Source organism: Theropithecus gelada, chromosome X (genome assembly GCF_003255815.1).
Source record: "Theropithecus gelada isolate Dixy chromosome X, Tgel_1.0, whole genome shotgun sequence".
Lineage (NCBI taxonomy): Eukaryota > Metazoa > Chordata > Mammalia > Primates > Cercopithecidae > Theropithecus > Theropithecus gelada.
In genome coordinates, this window is record NC_037689.1 from 46,937,469 (window position 1) to 46,955,850 (window position 18,382).

Here is an 18,382-nt window from a genome sequence, read left to right on the forward strand (position 1 = left end):
ATCATGCCTGGGGGGCCGCCTAGGTTGGGTGTACTCTGGCTGTAGATGCTCTTTCTGTACCACTGCTGCCAGGACCTTGGTCATTTTTTCAGTGGCCTTAAATTGCCTTTCCTCTGGAGTATCTCTGTTATTGTAAACCCGCTGGGCTATCTGAAGGAGGTCTTGAATCCGCTTTCCTTCCAAGTCTTCTAATTTCTGGAGTTTTCTTTTAATATCTGGGGCTGCCTGATTTACGAAAGACATTACAACAGCTGCCTGACTTCCTGGAGCCTCTGGATCTATGGGGGTGTACTGTCTAAAAGCTTCCATTAATCTTTCTAAGTAGGTGGCTGGGCTCTCTGTCTTTCCCTGCAGAATAGAATATACTTTAGCCAAATTAGTGGGCTTGCGAGCAGCTGCCCGGAGACCTGCCATTAGAGTCTGGCGATAAAGGTGTAGCCGTCCCCTACCTTCTGCCGTGTTGTAGTTCCACGCCGGCCTGGTCAGAGGAAAGGTCGCGTTTATGAGGTCGGGGTTGGCAGTCGGTTGACCGTCGTCCCCCGGGACCAGCTTTCTAGCTTCTACCTGTATTCTCTCTCGCTCTTCCGTGGTAAACAAGATTCGGAGGAGCTGCTGGCAATCATCCCAAGTGGGCTGGTGGGTGAACATGACACTATCCAGTAAAGCCAGTAAATCTTTGGGGTTGTCTGAAAACCGAGCACTCTGAGTCTTCCAGTTATACAGATCACTGGTGGAGAATGGCCAGTACTGGAGCCTGGGGATTCCTGTGTCATCTGGGGGTCCTATTTCCCGAAGGGGTAAAGCCACCGTGGAGTCAGGCAGCTGGGGGGGGGGCTAGCCCACGAAGTGCGCCCTCGCGTCCGCCCCGCTGGCCCTCCAAAGTTACCTTCCCTATCAGCGGGCCCGTGTGTGCCGGCCGCCTCCCCTCTGCCTGCTCCCTCCCGCGACTCAGCCCGGGGGGCCGGGGCCTGGGGCCCGGAGGGGTACGGAGGGGGTTCTGTGAACAGTGGGTCCCTGCTATCAGGTAGAACAGGATGGGGGGGGCAGTTGGTTGCTTGGATTTTAGTGGTCAAGCAACCAGTGCCTTACAGGGTTCAGAGGCTAATTGGAAAGGGGACAGCCAAGGAGGCGGGTTCTCAACAAGGTCCTGCCATATGAGGATATATGGGATTTGATCTAAGTGGCCCGCACGCCCAGGTAGGAAAATCTTGGACTTTACCCTACTGATGACCGTAAGTCGGAAGGTCCCTTCGGGTGGCCACCCTACATCAAAGGCAGGCCATTCGGAGCGACACAGAGTAATTAGCTTTCCTTTCCTGATTTCCATACCAAGATCATGGCCCCTTGCTCTTACTTCTTTGAAATTATTTGTAAAGAGAGATAGAGGAGTGCTCTGGGTATTACCCATCCTGTAATAATTTGTAGTCTCTTCCTGTAAAGGAATGTGGGTTTGAATCCCTGCAAAGGAAATCTGATCTGACTTATTAATGATATTTAGTCACGATCGTGCTCCGGCAGCCCAGATCAGAGACAGCTACTGCCCAAACCGCAGACCGGCGCTCGGGGAAGTTCAGATCAGAGACAGCTACTGCCCAAACCGCAGACCGGCGCTCAGGGCAGTTCAGATCAGACAGCTACTGCCCAAACCCCAAACCGGCGCTTGGGGCAGTTCAGATCAGAGACAGCTACTGCCCAAACCCCAAACCGGCGCTCGGGGCAGTTCAGATCAGAGACAGCTACTGCCCAAACCCCAAACCGGTGCTCGGGGCAGTTCAGATCAGAGACAGCTACTGCCCAAACCGCAGACCGGCGCTCGGGGCAGTTCAGATCAGAGACAGCTACTGCCCAAACCCCAAACTGGCGCTCGGGGCAGTTCAGATCAGACGAGAGCCAGGGGACGTCTCCCACCGGTCTCCACTGGCCGTTCTATAGCGCGTCCGCCAGGACTGTGCCAGCTCCAGTTTCAGACCTCGCGAGTCACAGATTCAGATTCAGAACAGACATAGAGACACAGACACAGACAGACAAACGGAGACGAGCCAGCTCACCTATCAGTAGATCGATCCTAGCAGATCCGTTGACCAGGGGTCTGGTGGGCTTGGGGAATCCCGGACGAGCCCCCAGATGTTATGCCCAGACCCCCTGTTCCCCAAAGAAGACTACCAGAGTCCAGAGTCAAAGCCAAGCAGCAAGGATCTTTATGACAAGTTCGAACCTGGTCCCTCCATTACACAGCATACAAGAGGGCCCCGAACAATGCGAGTGCTTGCTTTTTTATAGCCCGAAAGTTATAGGGGAACAAAGGAATTCTTTCGGTTCCCGCGCTTTCAGTAAAACCTTGAACGGCTGTCTCCTTATTGGAGACCTTCCAGGTGGTGTTTGTACTGGGCTCAGGAAGTTTGAGAGATATGTGGTGGGATGGGAGGATGGGATGTGTTTGTACTGGGCTCAGGAAGTTTGAGAGATATATGGCGATATGTGGTGGGATGGGAGGATGGGAAGTGTTTGTACTGGGCTTGTTTGTTTTGAGCCCGGGGCTGAGGAATGTGCCCGGCTCCTCTCAACTTAACACAAGAAGTATCCTGGAGAATGTTTTGTGTATACTTGATAAAAATGTGTATTCTGCTGTTGGTTGAAAAGTTCTGTGTATGTCTGTTAAGTCTATTTGGTCTATAGTCTTGTTCAAGTTCACTGTTTCTTTACTGATTTTCTGTCTGAATTTTCTATCTATTATTATAAGTGGGTTATTGAAGTCCCCTACCATTATTGGGTTGCTGTCCATTACTCTTTTCAAATCTGTCAATATTTGCTTTATATACTTGGGTGCTGTGATTTTGGGTGTGTGTATATTTAAAATTGTTTTATCTTCCTATTGAACTGAATCTTTTATTATTATGTATTGCTCTTCTTTGTTTCTAAAGACAGTTTTTAACTTAAAGTCTACTTTGTCTGATATGTTTAGCCATTTCTGCTTTCTTTTTTTTTTTTTTTTTTTTGAGACTGAGTCTGGCTCTGTCGCCCAGGCTGGAGTGCGGTGGCCGGATCTCAGCTCACTGCAAGCTCCGCCTCCCGGGTTTACGCCATTCTCCTGCCTCAGCCTCCCGAGTAGCTGGGACCACAGGCGCCCGCCACTTCGCCCGGCTAGTTTTTTGTATTTTTTAGTAGAGACGGGGTTTCACCGTGTTAGCCAGGATGGTCTCGATCTCCTGACCTCGTGATCCGCCTGTCTCGGCCTCCCAAAGTGCTGGGATTACAGGCTTGAGCCACCGCGCCCGGCCTTTTCTGCTTTCTTTTGGCTACCATTTGCATGGAATTTCTTAATCCATCTTCTCCCTTTTAGCCTATGTGTGTCCGTAAATCTAAACTGAGTTTCTTGTAGACAATATATAGCTGGATTTTTTTTTTAAGTTCATTCAGCCAGCTACTCTGTATTTTTTTCTGTTGCATTCAGTCCATTTACATTTGACGTAATTACTGATACGAGACGATTTACTATTGCCATGTTGTTAACTGTTTTCTGCTTATCTTGTGGTTCTTTTATCCCTCTTTTTCTCTCTTGCTATTTTCTTTTGTCTAAGCTAGTTAGAAGCCTGACCCTCAGGCAGCAGCTGGAGAAATGTGCAAACAAGCCTCTTCCAGGGAGAATCTGGGGGCTGAACATTTTAGCCCTTTCTCTCTGGACTAATCCTGGGGGCTACAGCCACTGGAAGTGCTTATACACCTGTTCAAAATCATCTCTTTGTTTTCTGAGGTTGAGAGAAACTTGTGAATGTCGAGTCCCTTCTGTTCCCAGAGCTAGGTGATTTAGGGGCCAGGCCCTTGGGTGGGAGCTACAAAAGTTGAAGCACTGATGTGTGCACAGACTCCTTCTAGGGTGAATCTGCAGACCTAATTTATTGCTAGAGTGAACCAAGGGAGAAGGTGCAGAAGGCCATATTCCATTCAGGCTCTTGGAGGTCCGTTGTTTATCTGTCCTGTTGGCACCCAGATGTAGGCTGGCCAGAAGCCCAACCCTTAAGCAACAGCTGGAAAAGCGTACAAACTCCAGGGAGAAACTGGGAGCTGGGCATTTTTGCCTTTGCTCTATAGACTGATACTGAGGGCTATAGCTGTTGGAAGTGCCTGTACACCAATTCAAAACCACCTCTTTGTTCTCTGCAGTCAAGGTAAACTTGTGTGAATGCCAAGTCCCTTCTGCTCCCAGGGTTTGATTTAAAACCCAGACCCTCTGGGAAGAACCATAAGAGTTAGGGTACTATGTGTGGTCCAAATCCTTCACTCCTCAGGGAGAAGCTGGGAGTTGGAGATTCCTTCCCAATTGTGAGGTCTTGTACCTGTAGTGGCGTTTATGCTTGAGTGTGTTTCTGCTTTTTCTACCTGTTTTAATGTGGATATTTTCTCAGTTGCCCAGTATATAAGAACCTCTCAGTTTCTGGCTTTCTCTCAGAGGGAATTGATCCACGTGTAGATGTTTATTTGGTGCATCCATGGGAGAAGGGAAAGTTAGGAGCATCCTATTCCACCACTTGGCTGATGTCTTTTTTTTTTTTAAGTACATTTCACTATTATTGTTTACATTCAGTGTACTGAATCATCTAGCTGTGTTCATTGAGAGAGCCTAGAACCAATGACACTGCAGCAGCAATAAACACATCTCTCATCTATATGTCATTATTCAGTGAAAATAATTACAGTTCCTTGGAGATATAGTTAATCCCAGAGCTGGAGCAAGAAAATATAAGATTAGCCTGGAACATTTTGTGGTCTCAGAAAGTAATAATGTGCTCATAAAGTCATAGCAGTATGCAGAAAGAACCCAAGATCCAACCTGAAGGAGCTCCAAATGACCAAATCTCAGACACATTGAGCAACAAAATAAATAACAATAGCAATGGATTGTAATCCATAGAATACAATAAGTATCCAAGAATCCATAGTGATATTAGTTTTTTTTTTTTTTTTTTTTTTTTGAGACAGAGTCTCGCTTAGTCGCCCAGGCTGGAGTGCAGTGGCGCGATCTCGGCTCACTGCAAGCTCTGCCTCCCGGGTTCACGCCATTCTCCTGCCTCAGCCTCCCGAGTAGCTGGGACTACAGGCGCCCGCCGCCTCGCCCGGCTAATTTTTTGCATTTTTAGTAGAGACGGGGTTTCACCGTGTTAGCCAGGATGGTCTCGATCTCCTGACCTCGTGATCCGCCCGCCTCGGCCTCCCAAAGTGCTGGGATTACAGGCTTGAGCCACCGCGCCCGGCCTGTTTTTTTTTTTTTGAGATGGAGTTTTGCTCTTGTTGCCCAGGCTGGAGTGCAATGGTGCAATTTAGGCTCACCGCAACCTCCGCCTCCCAGGTTCAAGTGATTCTCCTGCCTTAGCCTCCTGAGTAGCTGGGACTACAGGCACGCACCCACCACACCCAGTTAATTTTGTATTTTTAGTAGAGACAGGGTTTCACCATGTTGGTCAGGCTGGTTTTGAACTCCTGAGCTAAGGTGATCCACCTGCCTTGGTGTCCCAAGGTGCTGGGATTACAGATGTGAGTCACCACGCCAGGCCGATATTAGTTAATTAATGGGAGAAATGGGATGCCTCCTCCTTACAGTAAAATTCCAATGAATAAAAGTGGAAGGAATGAAGGAGATAGACAATCACCACTGGGCAAACATCAACATCGCAGTAATAATTATTACAGGCAAGGATCATTGATGGTTACTAAAATCAGTGGATAGAGTAGGATGAGAAAGAGGATATTTGCTCAGTCTTAGAGTGTCTCCTCATAAGACATTTATTGATCACAAAGGAAAAAATGGTACCTTGAGAGTAGAGAAACCTGGCAGACACCACCTTAACCAAGTGATTAGAGTTGATATTGCCAATAATAAGGCACATTGACATCATTTACACCTAATATACACTGAGAAAAACAGATCACTTCTGTGGTCTTCTTGCCAAAAATGCCTAACCTCAATCTGTTCATGAAAAACATCAGACAAAACCAACTTGAGGGACACTCAAGAAAATCCCTGACCAATATCTTTTAAAAGTGTCGAGGGTGTGAAAGACAAAGAAAGACTCCGAGACTGTCATAGAGTGGCAGAGACTAAGGAGGCATGACAACTAAATGCAACACAGTGTCCTGGATCTGATCTTGAATCTGAAAAAGGAAATTAGTGGAAAACTGGTGAAATCCAAATAAAGTTTGTAATTTAATCAATAGTATTGTATCAATGTATTTTTCTTAGCTTTGATAAATGAAATATGGTTATACGAGATACTAGCACTAGGGGAATCTGGGTGAAGGGTACATGACAATGCTCTGTACTGTTTTTGCAACATTACTATAAGTCTAAAATTATTTCAAAATAAAACACTAAAAAGTATGGAATATATGGAGCATAAATTATGTGCCTAGGTGTGGTGGGGCAACTGCTGAAGTAGGGATCCATTTGGAGTTTATTTCAAATTTTCCAGGCAAGAAATGATGGTGGTTTACAACAGGGTGGTTGTAATTGGGGAATGAGGTATTGGATTCTGGTTATATATGGAATGTGTAACCAACAGGGTTTGGTTGTAGTAGGAAGCAAAAGAGAAGAGTTGAGGATATATGGGGACCTCTTAGAAGGTATTAATACTTCCTTGACCCTCTGTTTCCCAGAGTACTAGGCTTCTTAAACAATCTAGGCACAGGGTACCTTTAAGACAAGTGATAGGAATGAAGGTGTGGGAAATGAAGAACCAGCAGGCTGAGGACAGAGAGAGAATTGGCATTGTTGGAATGGAGATGCCCAGAAGAGATAGTATTTGCTATCATCTCAATCCAGTTTTCATCTGTGACTGACATTGATCTCTCTCTTGTAAAAACAAAGGGCACAATGTGGTAATAAGAGGAAACATGAATTGAGAAAATAATGGCTAGTCAAACAGAGAAGGAACTTCTGATGAGCCATGCCATCATTTGCCTGCAAAACCAAAAATATTTACAATCTGGTCCTTTACAGAAAAGTTTGCCAACTCCTAGCCTAAGCAGTCAGGAGATAAGAACACAGGTTAGTGTAGGTCAATGTGTAATGTATGCTGCCTGACATGTTGTAGGGCAACAAAAACACTGAGATGTAAGATGGAAAACGTTAACATTGAAAGGCCACTTTAATCTACAGATCACCTTTATTAACAGCCTTTATCTGATGGCCAAAAAAAAAAAAACAAAAAACAAAAAACCACACTTGGCTCCACTGGCATCACTTTGAAGTGTCTATCCTTATTTCTAGGATAATCTCTTTGTGATGGAATCGAGACATCCATCCCACTGTTGAACCTGTCACACTATATTTATTTTCTCCTTATGCCTATTTTTGGCCCCCTTCTTATTTCTTTTCTATAATTCCCCCCCCCCTTTGTTCCGTCTTTGTCTTTCTCCCTTAGATACTCACCAGAGTTTGACAGCATGATTACTTAATACTCACCTGCCAAATTAACTGACTTATTTTACCAACTGGGTGGATATGCAATACCTTGACACTTGCTATTTGAGTATTTTACTGAATTTTTTTGTATGTCCATGATGAATAAATAGTGGTACAAGTATTCAAATATTGGTAATTGGCCTGTTTTGTATTAAAGTATGCATCACAGTATATATTGTCTCACTGTTTGACTTCAATTCAGTGAGGATTAATAAGTTAATATTAAAATTGGTAACCCTTCCATTCTTCTTTGCTTTCTAGACTCCCTTTCCATTTCTTCAGGTTGGGATGCTTACAATGAAAGGAGAAAGGGCAAAATGAGCAATGTGAATAACAGAGTAGTCCAGTTATTTGAAAGGAGAACATACTCCTGTAGTTCCCAAACATTTCGTTTTAAAATGGCCTCTAAATCTATTGTACCAACCAAATGTTATTGACAACCATCTGGTAGTGCTGTTTGTTTGTTTAGTTCATTGGAGGGTTCAGTTATATTGACCAATACAAAACACACTATCATCATTAAAACACATAAGACTGTCCCCTCCCTCTCTTCTTCCTTCCTTCCCTCCCTTCTTTCTTTGTTGATTCTTTCATTACTTCCTTCCCTTTCATCATCACAACTTACTCTTTCCCTTACCCCTAATGGCAATAATTCCAACGTGTCTAATATGTATATTCAAATTTGTATGTATCCTTGCAGAATATGTAAGATTATGTTGTGGGCATGTTTAAAAATTTACATTAATGGAAATATAAATTCTGATTCATACCCAAAACATGGGTAGATATAATATTTTCATTCAGAACCATGCCCTCAATATCTACCCATATTTTGGGTATCTATCTACTTTGTTGCTTTGAACTGCTGTATGATATGCTACAGAGTGCATCTCTCACATTTTACTTTTCCATTATCCCCCTGAGATAGACACTTGGGTTTCTCTATTTCAAGTTCCTTTACTACAGATAACACTCCTTATGAATGTCCCCTTTTGGACTGTGTGTGACTTTTCTCTGGGATATAGTCCCAGAAGTGGGACTGTTGGATAAGGTAGTGAATATTCTGATCAAATTCTGCCAGGTAGCTCTCCATCATAGCTGCACCAATGTGTGTGTGTTTGTGTGTGTGTGCATGTTCTCAGAGCCTAAGGTAAAATATTATGTGTCAGTCACTATCCTTGAAAATCCATGAAGCCAGATTGGGGACCATTGTTTGGGGTGAGGGAAATGATGGAATCACATATCTTTTCTGCTGGAATTCAGTCTGCATTATTAATAATAAAAATAACTACCATGAAGTGACACTTAGTATGTACCAGGGACTATCCTGGGTGTTGTCCATTCTTTGTCTTATTTAATTTTTTCAATAATGCTATGAAGTAGATGTTGGTAATATAACTTCTGTTTCAAGGATGTGAAAACCGAAGTTCAGAGAGTTCTAGTGACTTATTGAACTGGTAAATTTCAGACCTGTGATGGGACTCAGGTCTGTCTAACTCTAAAGCTTGTGCTCTTAGTCAAAATGCTATGAAGACTTCCCTCTCATCCCTTTATCCCAAAGACCTTTTTGAGATACTTGATACTTTCCGCCATCATATCTCTGTGTGCTATAGATTTTAGAACATCAGGTTAATGGGGTGGGGGCAGAGGAGGCAGAGAGAAGTTATAGAATGAACCACTGGTGCTTCGGCCATCAGTGTTCAATATACCATAAGAGAACATATTTGCATGCTGGTTTATAGCTCAGTTGCTTTAATTTTGATGAATGTGAATCAGTCTCTCAAGGGATAAAATCGTGTATTTTGAAATATCAGAACTGAGGCCAAGATCCTGAAACTGACAATGAACAATAGAAGCTCTCTTAATTGACCTACACTTAATTATGTTGCTAGAGGAACTGCTACTCTCCATTCACCTATGTACCACACTTGTCCATACTTACTGTTGCCCAGAGAATACTGAATACTAAAGCTGTAGCTAGCAGGCTACTCTCCACTGTACGTGAACACTTCTGTTCCTACTAATTGAATGCCATGCTTAGCAGACAGTTGTGTTTGTTTCAAATCTGTTTGTGCCAGTTGTAGTTAGTAGTGTAAATTCTGTAATTTAAATACAGATTAAATGAATGGATGAAATGTGAGCATAAGGTTTTTATGAAGATTAGATTGAATACATTCATGAAACTCAATAAATATGAGTTACTAAAAACAGTTATTGACAAATTAGGTGTGGGGAGGCAACTGTAAATAATGGGAAAATCATTAAATTTCTAGACTGATTCTCCAGCCAGATTGCTTCATAAGTGTCAGTTTTCAATCCACTGAAGAAACTGAATCTGGAAGTCATATATGATCAATTTTGGGTGTGACTTATTCAAGAAAGAGTATATACAACTCCAATTAGTAGACTCATCCTCAAGGAGCCAGACATTTCATCAAAATATTGGCAAATAAAGGTATGTTTGTATTTTAAGTTAAATCCAATAGTTAATGTATGACTGTCATGCGCATCCGTGTGAAGAGACCACCAAACAGGCTTTGTGTGAGCAATAAAGATTTTAATCACCTGGGTGCAGGTGGACTGAGTCTGAAAAGAGAGTCAGCAAAGGGAGATAGGGGTGGGGCCGTTTTATAGGATTTGGGTAGGTAAAGGAAAATTACAGTCAAAGGGGGGTTGTTCTCTGGCGGGCAGGAGTGGGGGTCACAAGGTGCTCAGTGGGGGAGCTTTTTGAGCCAGGATGAGCCAGGAAAAGGAATTTTACAAGGTAATGTCATCACTTAAGGCAAGGACCGGCCATTTTCACTTCTTTTGTGGTGGAATGTCATCAGTTAAGGCGGGGCAGGGCATTTTCACTTCTTTTGTGATTCTTCAGTTACTTCAGGCCATCTGGGCATATATACGCGCAAGTCACAGGGGATGCGATGGCTTGGCTTGGGCTCAGAGGCCTGACAATGACTGTGTCATTTTTATAGCTTGCAGCTTTACCTGATTTACCCTGGTATGCCAGTAGCATGGCTCAGTCCAAGTCTGAAAGCCTCAGAACCAGGGAAGCCAATGGTTTAATTCTTAATCTGAGGCCAAAGGCCTGAGAACCCCAGGGAAGGGGGACACTGGTCCTGGAGTCCAAAGGCCAGAGAGCCTGGAGTTCTGATGCCCAAGGACAGGAGAATGTCCCAGTTTCGGGAGGAGGAAATCACTTTTTCTCTCTGCCCTTTTTGTTCTATTTGGGTACCCCAGCCAGTTGGATGGTGGCTGCGCCCACATCAAGGGTGTCTAAATAGAACAAAAAGGGCAGAGAGAAAAGGTGATTTCCTCTCTCCCAGAGCTGGGACATTCTTCTCCTGTCCTTGGACATCAGAACTGCAGGCTCTCTGGCCTTTGGACTACAGTACTTATATCACATCGAGGGCAGATCTTCTCTACTCAGTCCATGGATTCACATGTCAATATTCTATGGAAACACCCTTACAGACACACCCAGAAGTAATGCTTTACCAGTTCTCTAGATATTCCTTAATCCAGTCTAGTTGACCTGAAATTAACCATCGCAGAAGTTAACTATAGATTCATATTGCATTGGGCAAACTCTTCTTCTGAGGATCCACGCTTGAAGAGGCCAGCCGTTATCCTCTCTTATCATGTGTTACCTGCACCAATACCCGGGTAAGTATTCTCTAATTAGTAAATACGTATATAAGGTCAACTAATTTTTTTTCAAAGTTTGAAGGAATCCAAATACCTGGGTGCAGTGTGGAGCCAGTGTCACACCAAATACCATCTGTTAGCAGTTGCTTTTTTTGGGGGGGAGTGGGGACAGAGTCTTGCTCTGTCACCCAGGCTGGAGTGCAGTGGCACAATCTCGACTCATTGCAATCTCTGCTTTCTGGGTTCAAGCGATTCTCCTGCCTCAGCCTCTCAGTAGCTGGGATTAGAGGCGTGTGCCACTACGCCTGGCTAATTTTTGAATTTTTAGTAGAGACGGGGTTTCACCATGTTGGCTAGGCTGGTCTCGAACTCCTGATCTCAGGTGATCCGCCCATTTTGGCCTCCTGGCCAGCAGTCACTTTTCAATCTACCTTTGAATGTTTTTATTTTGCATTAAGGAGAAACTTTCACACTCTCACACTGGAAGGCCTGAGCTTTCAAGATCTCTTTGAAGGTTTCTGTTTCCACCTGCTGAGGTCTATAGGGGCAATGGCATTAAATGGCTCCCTGTTGCTTCCTAATGTCTCTCCCTTTGAGATCGTGGTTCGTAACAGTTTTGGAGGCCACATACCTCTTTGAAAATCAAGTGAAAACTTTGGGCCCTCTTCCCTACAATGCAGATACATTTTACATATACATTTATGGGAGGGGTTTTAGATTTCTTAAAGCCCATCCATAGATCCAGGTTGATTACTTCAGCTTTACTTGATGCTACCTGGGAAGGTAAGAGGTCTGGGTTGTTCTTGGTTTTGCCATTAACTAGTTAGGCCACTGTAGGCAAATCTGTTAATTTCTTTGGGCCTCACTTTCCTTATTGGGAATTTATAAGGGATTTATCATATTTTAATTTCAGCAATCCAGTTCTACCATATAGTTCTATTCTGACTCTGTAGTCTTTTTTATCAAAAGGAACTTGGCTTTAATCTCAGAAAAAGCCTGAAATCACTGTTTCTTACAGAACAACAACAAAAAAAATAGAAACAACTAAAAGTAGATGGTGTCTCCAGACATTACCTTGTCTTTTGTTAATACAAACATGTATTGAGGGCCTATTGTGTGCCCAGCCCTATGCAAAGCACTGGTGTTTCACAGATAAATCTCTCCATCCTTGCTTCCCAGAGTGGGGCAGGTTTCACTGCACTTACACATACATTTTCTGTTTTAAAAAGTGCGAAAAGACCAAGTTATGTTGAGTTTCCCTGGGCCTGAATAAAATCTGCTTAAATGGTTTCTATTCAGGCGTTTCCTGGCAGCTATGCTTCCAATTCAGCTACCTCCTTCAGGGGAAAAGCTAATGTATGGAGAACCAGGCTTTGCCATTCTGCAACTCGATGCTTGCCAGAGGGCAGCTTTTAATCCTTAAAGGGACCAGGCTTTTCTTCTCTGAAACCTTCGAAAACACCTCTCCACAGCACAGTTCACAGGCAGTCAAGCTATAGTTTCCTCACACCCACATTGCTTTCCTGACTCCCAAGCCAGAAGAAAAAGTCTGCAGGGATGAACTGGTTTATGAGGATACAATTGAACATTGAGAAGTTCTCATTTTTATTTACTTATTTGATAATCTGCTACTTGTTTTATTTTTCCTCTTTTGTTCAGTCTTTGTCTTTCTCCCTTTGATACTCACCCGATTCTGACAGCATGATTACTTAATACTTACCTGCCAAATTAACTGACTTATTTTACCAACTGGGTGAATATACAATACCTTGACACTTGCTATTTGAGTATTTTACTGAATGTAAAAAAAAAAAAAAAAAAATGTCCCCAGTGATATCTTATCCAAAGGCAAAGCCCTAGGGCTCCTTTTATTTATAAAAAAAGAAAAAGCTATTTGTTGCTTTTGTATTTATAAACCACATTTGGTTATAATACATGTTCTACTATAAGACAGAGCCAACTAGTATTCTCCTTCCAGTTATAAAGGGTGAAAGATATGTGTATAAACATATATTCCAATTTAATTTTGTGAAAATTATTCTGCCATCCCCCAATAAGAATTTGGTTTTGTTTACAAAGATTTAGTCCCTGGATTGGGCCAATTAAGCTATTTTTGTTTGACATTTTTTCTGTATACAGTCAGCAATGGATCAATAAAATATTTTCCAAATACTAGAAAACTACCTTCTTTTATGTGAGGTGGAATAAATGACAATTTTTCTTCTCTTCTCTTTCTAGAAATTAATAAACTGCCTACCTCCAGCACATACATTTTTCCTAATAGATTAGTATGGAGGGGTAAAAGATAGAAAAGGGTAAAATAAGAACTCACACATAAAATTTTTCCCATTTTCTCAAACAAATCCTCAACTAAACGTTGAGTCTTGAAATGATTATTCATATCTTAGGCCTATAGAGGAGTGGCATGTTATAATGTACACTATGATATAGTTAGATATTTTACTTAACATTTGTAGCTTTCTCTGAGAAGACAGGATTTTGGTTTCAGGTCCAGAAAAGATCAGGTTATGTGAATTTCTCTGGGACTGGATAAAATCTCTAAATGGTCTGCTTAAATTGGAACCTTCCTTGCCATATATAATATTCTAGAAACAAGGAAGGTAAAAAAAAATAATACAGTAATAAGGGAGGAGACCACCCCTCATATTGTCTTATGCCCAATTTCTGCCTCCAAAGAAAGAAGAAGTAAAAACTAAAAGGCAGAAATGAAATCCACAGGCAGACAGCCCGGCTCCGCACCCTGGGCCTGGTAGTTAAAGATCGACCCCTGACCTAATTGGTTCTGTTATCTGTAGATTACAGACATTGTATAGAAATACACTGTGAAAATCCCTATCTTGTTTTGTTCCAATCTAATTACCGGTGCACACAGCCCCCAGTCACCTACCCCCTGCTTGCTCAATCAATCACGACCCTCTCACACGCACCCCCTTAGAGTTGTGAGCCCTTAAAAGCGACAGGAATTGCTTACTCGGGGAGCTTGGCTCTTGAGACTGAAGTCTTGCCGATGCCCCCGGCCGAATAAACCCCTTCCTTCTTTATTTTGGTGTCTGAGGAGTTTTGTCTGCGGCTCGTCCTGCTACAATACAATAATATAATAAGCTGAAGGGAGTCTGGGACTCAGGTTGTATGCCTTAAGGCACATGGATGCTTTCTCTTTAATCCAGTGAAAAATAACTCTCAAGGTGAAATGAAGATAATGCTTGAATAACACTTGGTGATCCTGGGGCCATTTTGCTAAACTATATTGCCTCTGGATCTGCATGGTTTAAAGCATAAGATATTTCACAAAGAAGTATAGTTTACTTTCCTTTTGATCTACATGATTCCCAGAATCTATAGGCTTTGCCCATACTAATTTTGGTTTCCTAGAAATAATTTCAGTCTCTACAACCTCTCCTCTAAAAGTGGTTCTCTAAGTGTGCTCCAGGAACCCTGGACCTTTCACAAGACCTTTTCAAGAGATAGACAAGATAAAAACTGTTTTCATAACAATATGGAGACATTATTTCCTTTTCAAAATCCTATTTTTTCTTGAGTGTACAATAAAGGTTTCCAGAGGCTACATGGTATCTAAACAGACTGAGTACAGAAGCAGATATTTGAAGCAGCTGTCTTCTATTAGACCAAAGATTAAAGAGATTTGCAAACATCTAAAACAATGCCACTCTTCTCAGTATTTTTTTTTGTTTTGGAAAATATAGCTACTTTTCCTTCAACACATTATTTTTATTAACATGTAAATGATCTATTGTTATCTTCAGATGAATTAATAAATATTTTTTAAATTCTCAGTTTTCATTCCTAATATGATACATATAGTTATACCCACATGAACAAAAGGTTTTGGGGGTTCTCAGTAATTTTTAAGAGTACAAGGGGTTCGGCCAGTTGCAGCAGCTCACATGTGTAATCCCAGCACTTTGGGAGGCTGAGGTGGGCGGGTCACATAAGGTCAGGAGTTCGAGACCAGCCTGGCCAACATAGTAAAGCGCCGTTTCTACTAAAAATACAAAAATTAGCCAGGTGTGGTGGTGGGCGCCTGTAATTCCAGTTACTAGGGAGGTTGAGGCAGGAGAGTCGCTTGAACCCAGGAGGCAGAGGTTGCAGTGAGCCAAGATCGCACCATTACACTCCAGCCTTGGTGAAAGAGCCAAACTTCATCTCAAAGAAAAAAAAAAAGTACAAGGGGTTCTGAAACCAATAATTTTGAGAACTACTGCTATATTAACATACATACATGGTCCAATAAAGTAAAAAATAAGAAAGAAACAGAATACTAAAAATTCAGAAAATAAATTAATATGGAACCTGAAGATTTTTTTCATAAGATAGCAATAACATCTGTAAATTTCAATGCCATTGCAATTATATGCTTTACAAAGATTCATTGGTGTGACATTACACATTTGCTGTCTATGAATCTGCCCAAATTTAGAAACTCAGGGCTAATTGCTATTGCTCTTTGTAATTTGATCATTGTTAAATAGGTGAGTGTTTCTTCATTTGCCACTTAAATATAGTATTTAACCAGTGTTACATAGGTGAAGTTAGTGGCATTTACCATTTGCTCTGTTTTCCCTATATTTTCTTGGTTCTGGAAGATAAACAGTATTTGGTGAATTGTGTAGTGCAGTTATCTATGATTATGTGAAATTCATATCTGCCGTTTGTTAATTAACTTTAAAAGGTGGTAGCTTCAAACAAAATAACTGTTAATGGTGTTGATGAAACTATAAAAATGTGATGTGAGAGCTGGATCTCCATAATTCTTTGTATTTCCTTTAATCTTAAATACTTTTATTCTTTCTATTCTTCAGAGAGGACTGTATCCAGTTGTGGACAATTTAAATAGGAGCGTGGAGCGTTTAGAGAGATATTTTATAGAAGAGAAGCTCAAATTAATTGAGACTGTTTAGCTTGGAAAAGAAAACTTAACAGAAATCTCCAAGTATAGAGAGACTTGTTTTGCAGAGGATGGAAACCAGCTGTCCTAAAACTCAAGGACACTAGAATAATAGGACAGGGACTTAAAGTGTAATCAGAGGGATTTAGTTAAGATACACTGAACACTTTTCTATGCAGCAAAGGCTAGTAGACCCTGGAGTGGGTTCTTGAAGGCAGCTGTGGACTTTCTTTCTCTAGAGTCTTAGGAATTTGACACTGTTTTCTTTTCTTTCTTTCTTTCTTTTTTTTTTTGGAGATGGAGCTTCACTCTGTCACCTAGGCTATAGTGCCATGGTGTGATCTCAGCTCACTGCAACCTACGTCTGCTGGTTCAAGTGATTCTCCTGCCTCAGCCTCCTGAGTAGCTGGGATTACAGGTGTGAGCCACCATGCCCAGCTAATTTTTGTAGTTTTAGTAGAGATGGGGTTTCACCATGTTGGCCAGGCTAATCTCGAACTCCTGACCTCAGGTAAGCCACCTGCCTCGGCCTCCCAAAGTGCTGGGATTACAGGTGTGAGCTGCTGCACCCGGCCGACACTGTTTTCTTGTTGATGAGTTGGAGGCAGAAGTTTAGCGACACTTCTAACATATTAAGACTTTGGCATTTTGCATTTAAAATTTTTCACTGGAACATCTGAAGAGGGCAGAAAGGTCTTTGTAAAATTATCTCGGAATATTACAATGAAGAGGGAGAGAAGAGAGAGGAGACCATCAATGCACAGAATTCAGCAACAGGGCTGGGTTTTACCTGACCACTTACTTCCTTTCGTCTCCTACAGTTCATATTCTACCCAGCATTCAGAACGATCTTTTTATTCATTTTAAAAATATTACATCAAATATATATTTTATTATAGTAAACCATAAATAACATAAAATTTACCATTTGACCATTTTTAAGTGTATGACTTGGTATTAAGTGCATTCACAGTATTGTGCATCCATCACCACCATCCATCTTGAGAACTTTTCTATCTTGTAAAACTGAAACTCTGTATCTGTCAAATAGTAACTGCTGATTGCCCACTCCTCCCAGATCCGGGTAACCAATATTCCACTTTTTGTCTCTATGAACTTGAATGATCTTTTAAAAGAACATATGAGGACACACAATTTCCCTGCCTCAATCCTTGCTGTGGCTTTTCATTGCAGTTAGCATACATTCTCAGTAACTCGCTGTGGCCCTGCCTGCCTCTATGACCTCATCTCAAACATTTTTCTCCCATGTTCATTGCACCCCACTACTTTGCCTTTTTTTGTCCTGCCAAGATTCTCGTATTGGGTACTGTTTCTTTCCTTGAATAGTTTTTCCCCGGTATGACCTCTTTGTTTTGTTTTGTTAGTTTTGTTTTTTTGAGACGGAGTCTTGCTCTGTCAACCAAGTTGGAGTGCAGTGGCACTATCTCCACTCACTGCAAACTCTGCCTCCCAGGTTCAAGTGATTCTTGTGCCTCAGTCTCCCGAGTATCTGGGATTACAGGTGTGTGCCACTACACCCAGTTAATTTTTATATTTTTGGTAGAGACGGGATTTCATCATGTTGGCTAGGGTGGTCTCAAACTTCTGACCTCAAGTGATCTACCTGCTTTGGCCTCCCAAAGTGCTGGGATTACAGGTGTGAGCCACCACGCCCGGCCCACTTCTTTATTTTTTGTTTTTGTTTTTAGGAGACAGGGTCTCACTCTGTTGTGCAGGCTGGAGTGCAGTGGCACGATCATAGCTCACTGTAACCTCAAGCTCCTGGGCTCAAGCAAGCCTTTGGTCTCAGCCTCCCAAATATTTGGAACTATAGGTGCCTGCCACCATGCCCAGCTAAGTTTCTATTTTTTAAATTTTTTGTAATGATGCGGTCTTGCTTTGTTGCCCAGGCTGGTCTGGAACTCCTGGCTTCAAGCAATCCTCCCACCTTGGCCTCCCAAAGTGCTGGGATTACAAGTGTGAGCTATCATGTCCCAGTATGACCTCTTGTTATGCCCAGACCATTTGTTCCCCAAAGAAGACCACCAGAGTCCAGAGTCAAAGCCAAGTGGCAAGGATCTTTACTGCAAGTTCGAACTTGGTCCCTCCATTCCACAGCATACAAGAGGGCCTCGAACAATGCGAGTGCTTGCTTTTTATAGCCCGATGTAAACAGGATATGTAAAGTTACAGGGGAACAAGGTAATTCTCTCGGTTACAGCACATTTAGCATTTTTTATTGGTTCCCGCTGTGTCCTTATCGGGGATTTCCTAGGTGGTGTTTTTCTGAAGTTTGAGAGAAATATGGAGGAATGTGTTTGTGCTGGGCTCAGGAAGTTGGGAGATATATGGGG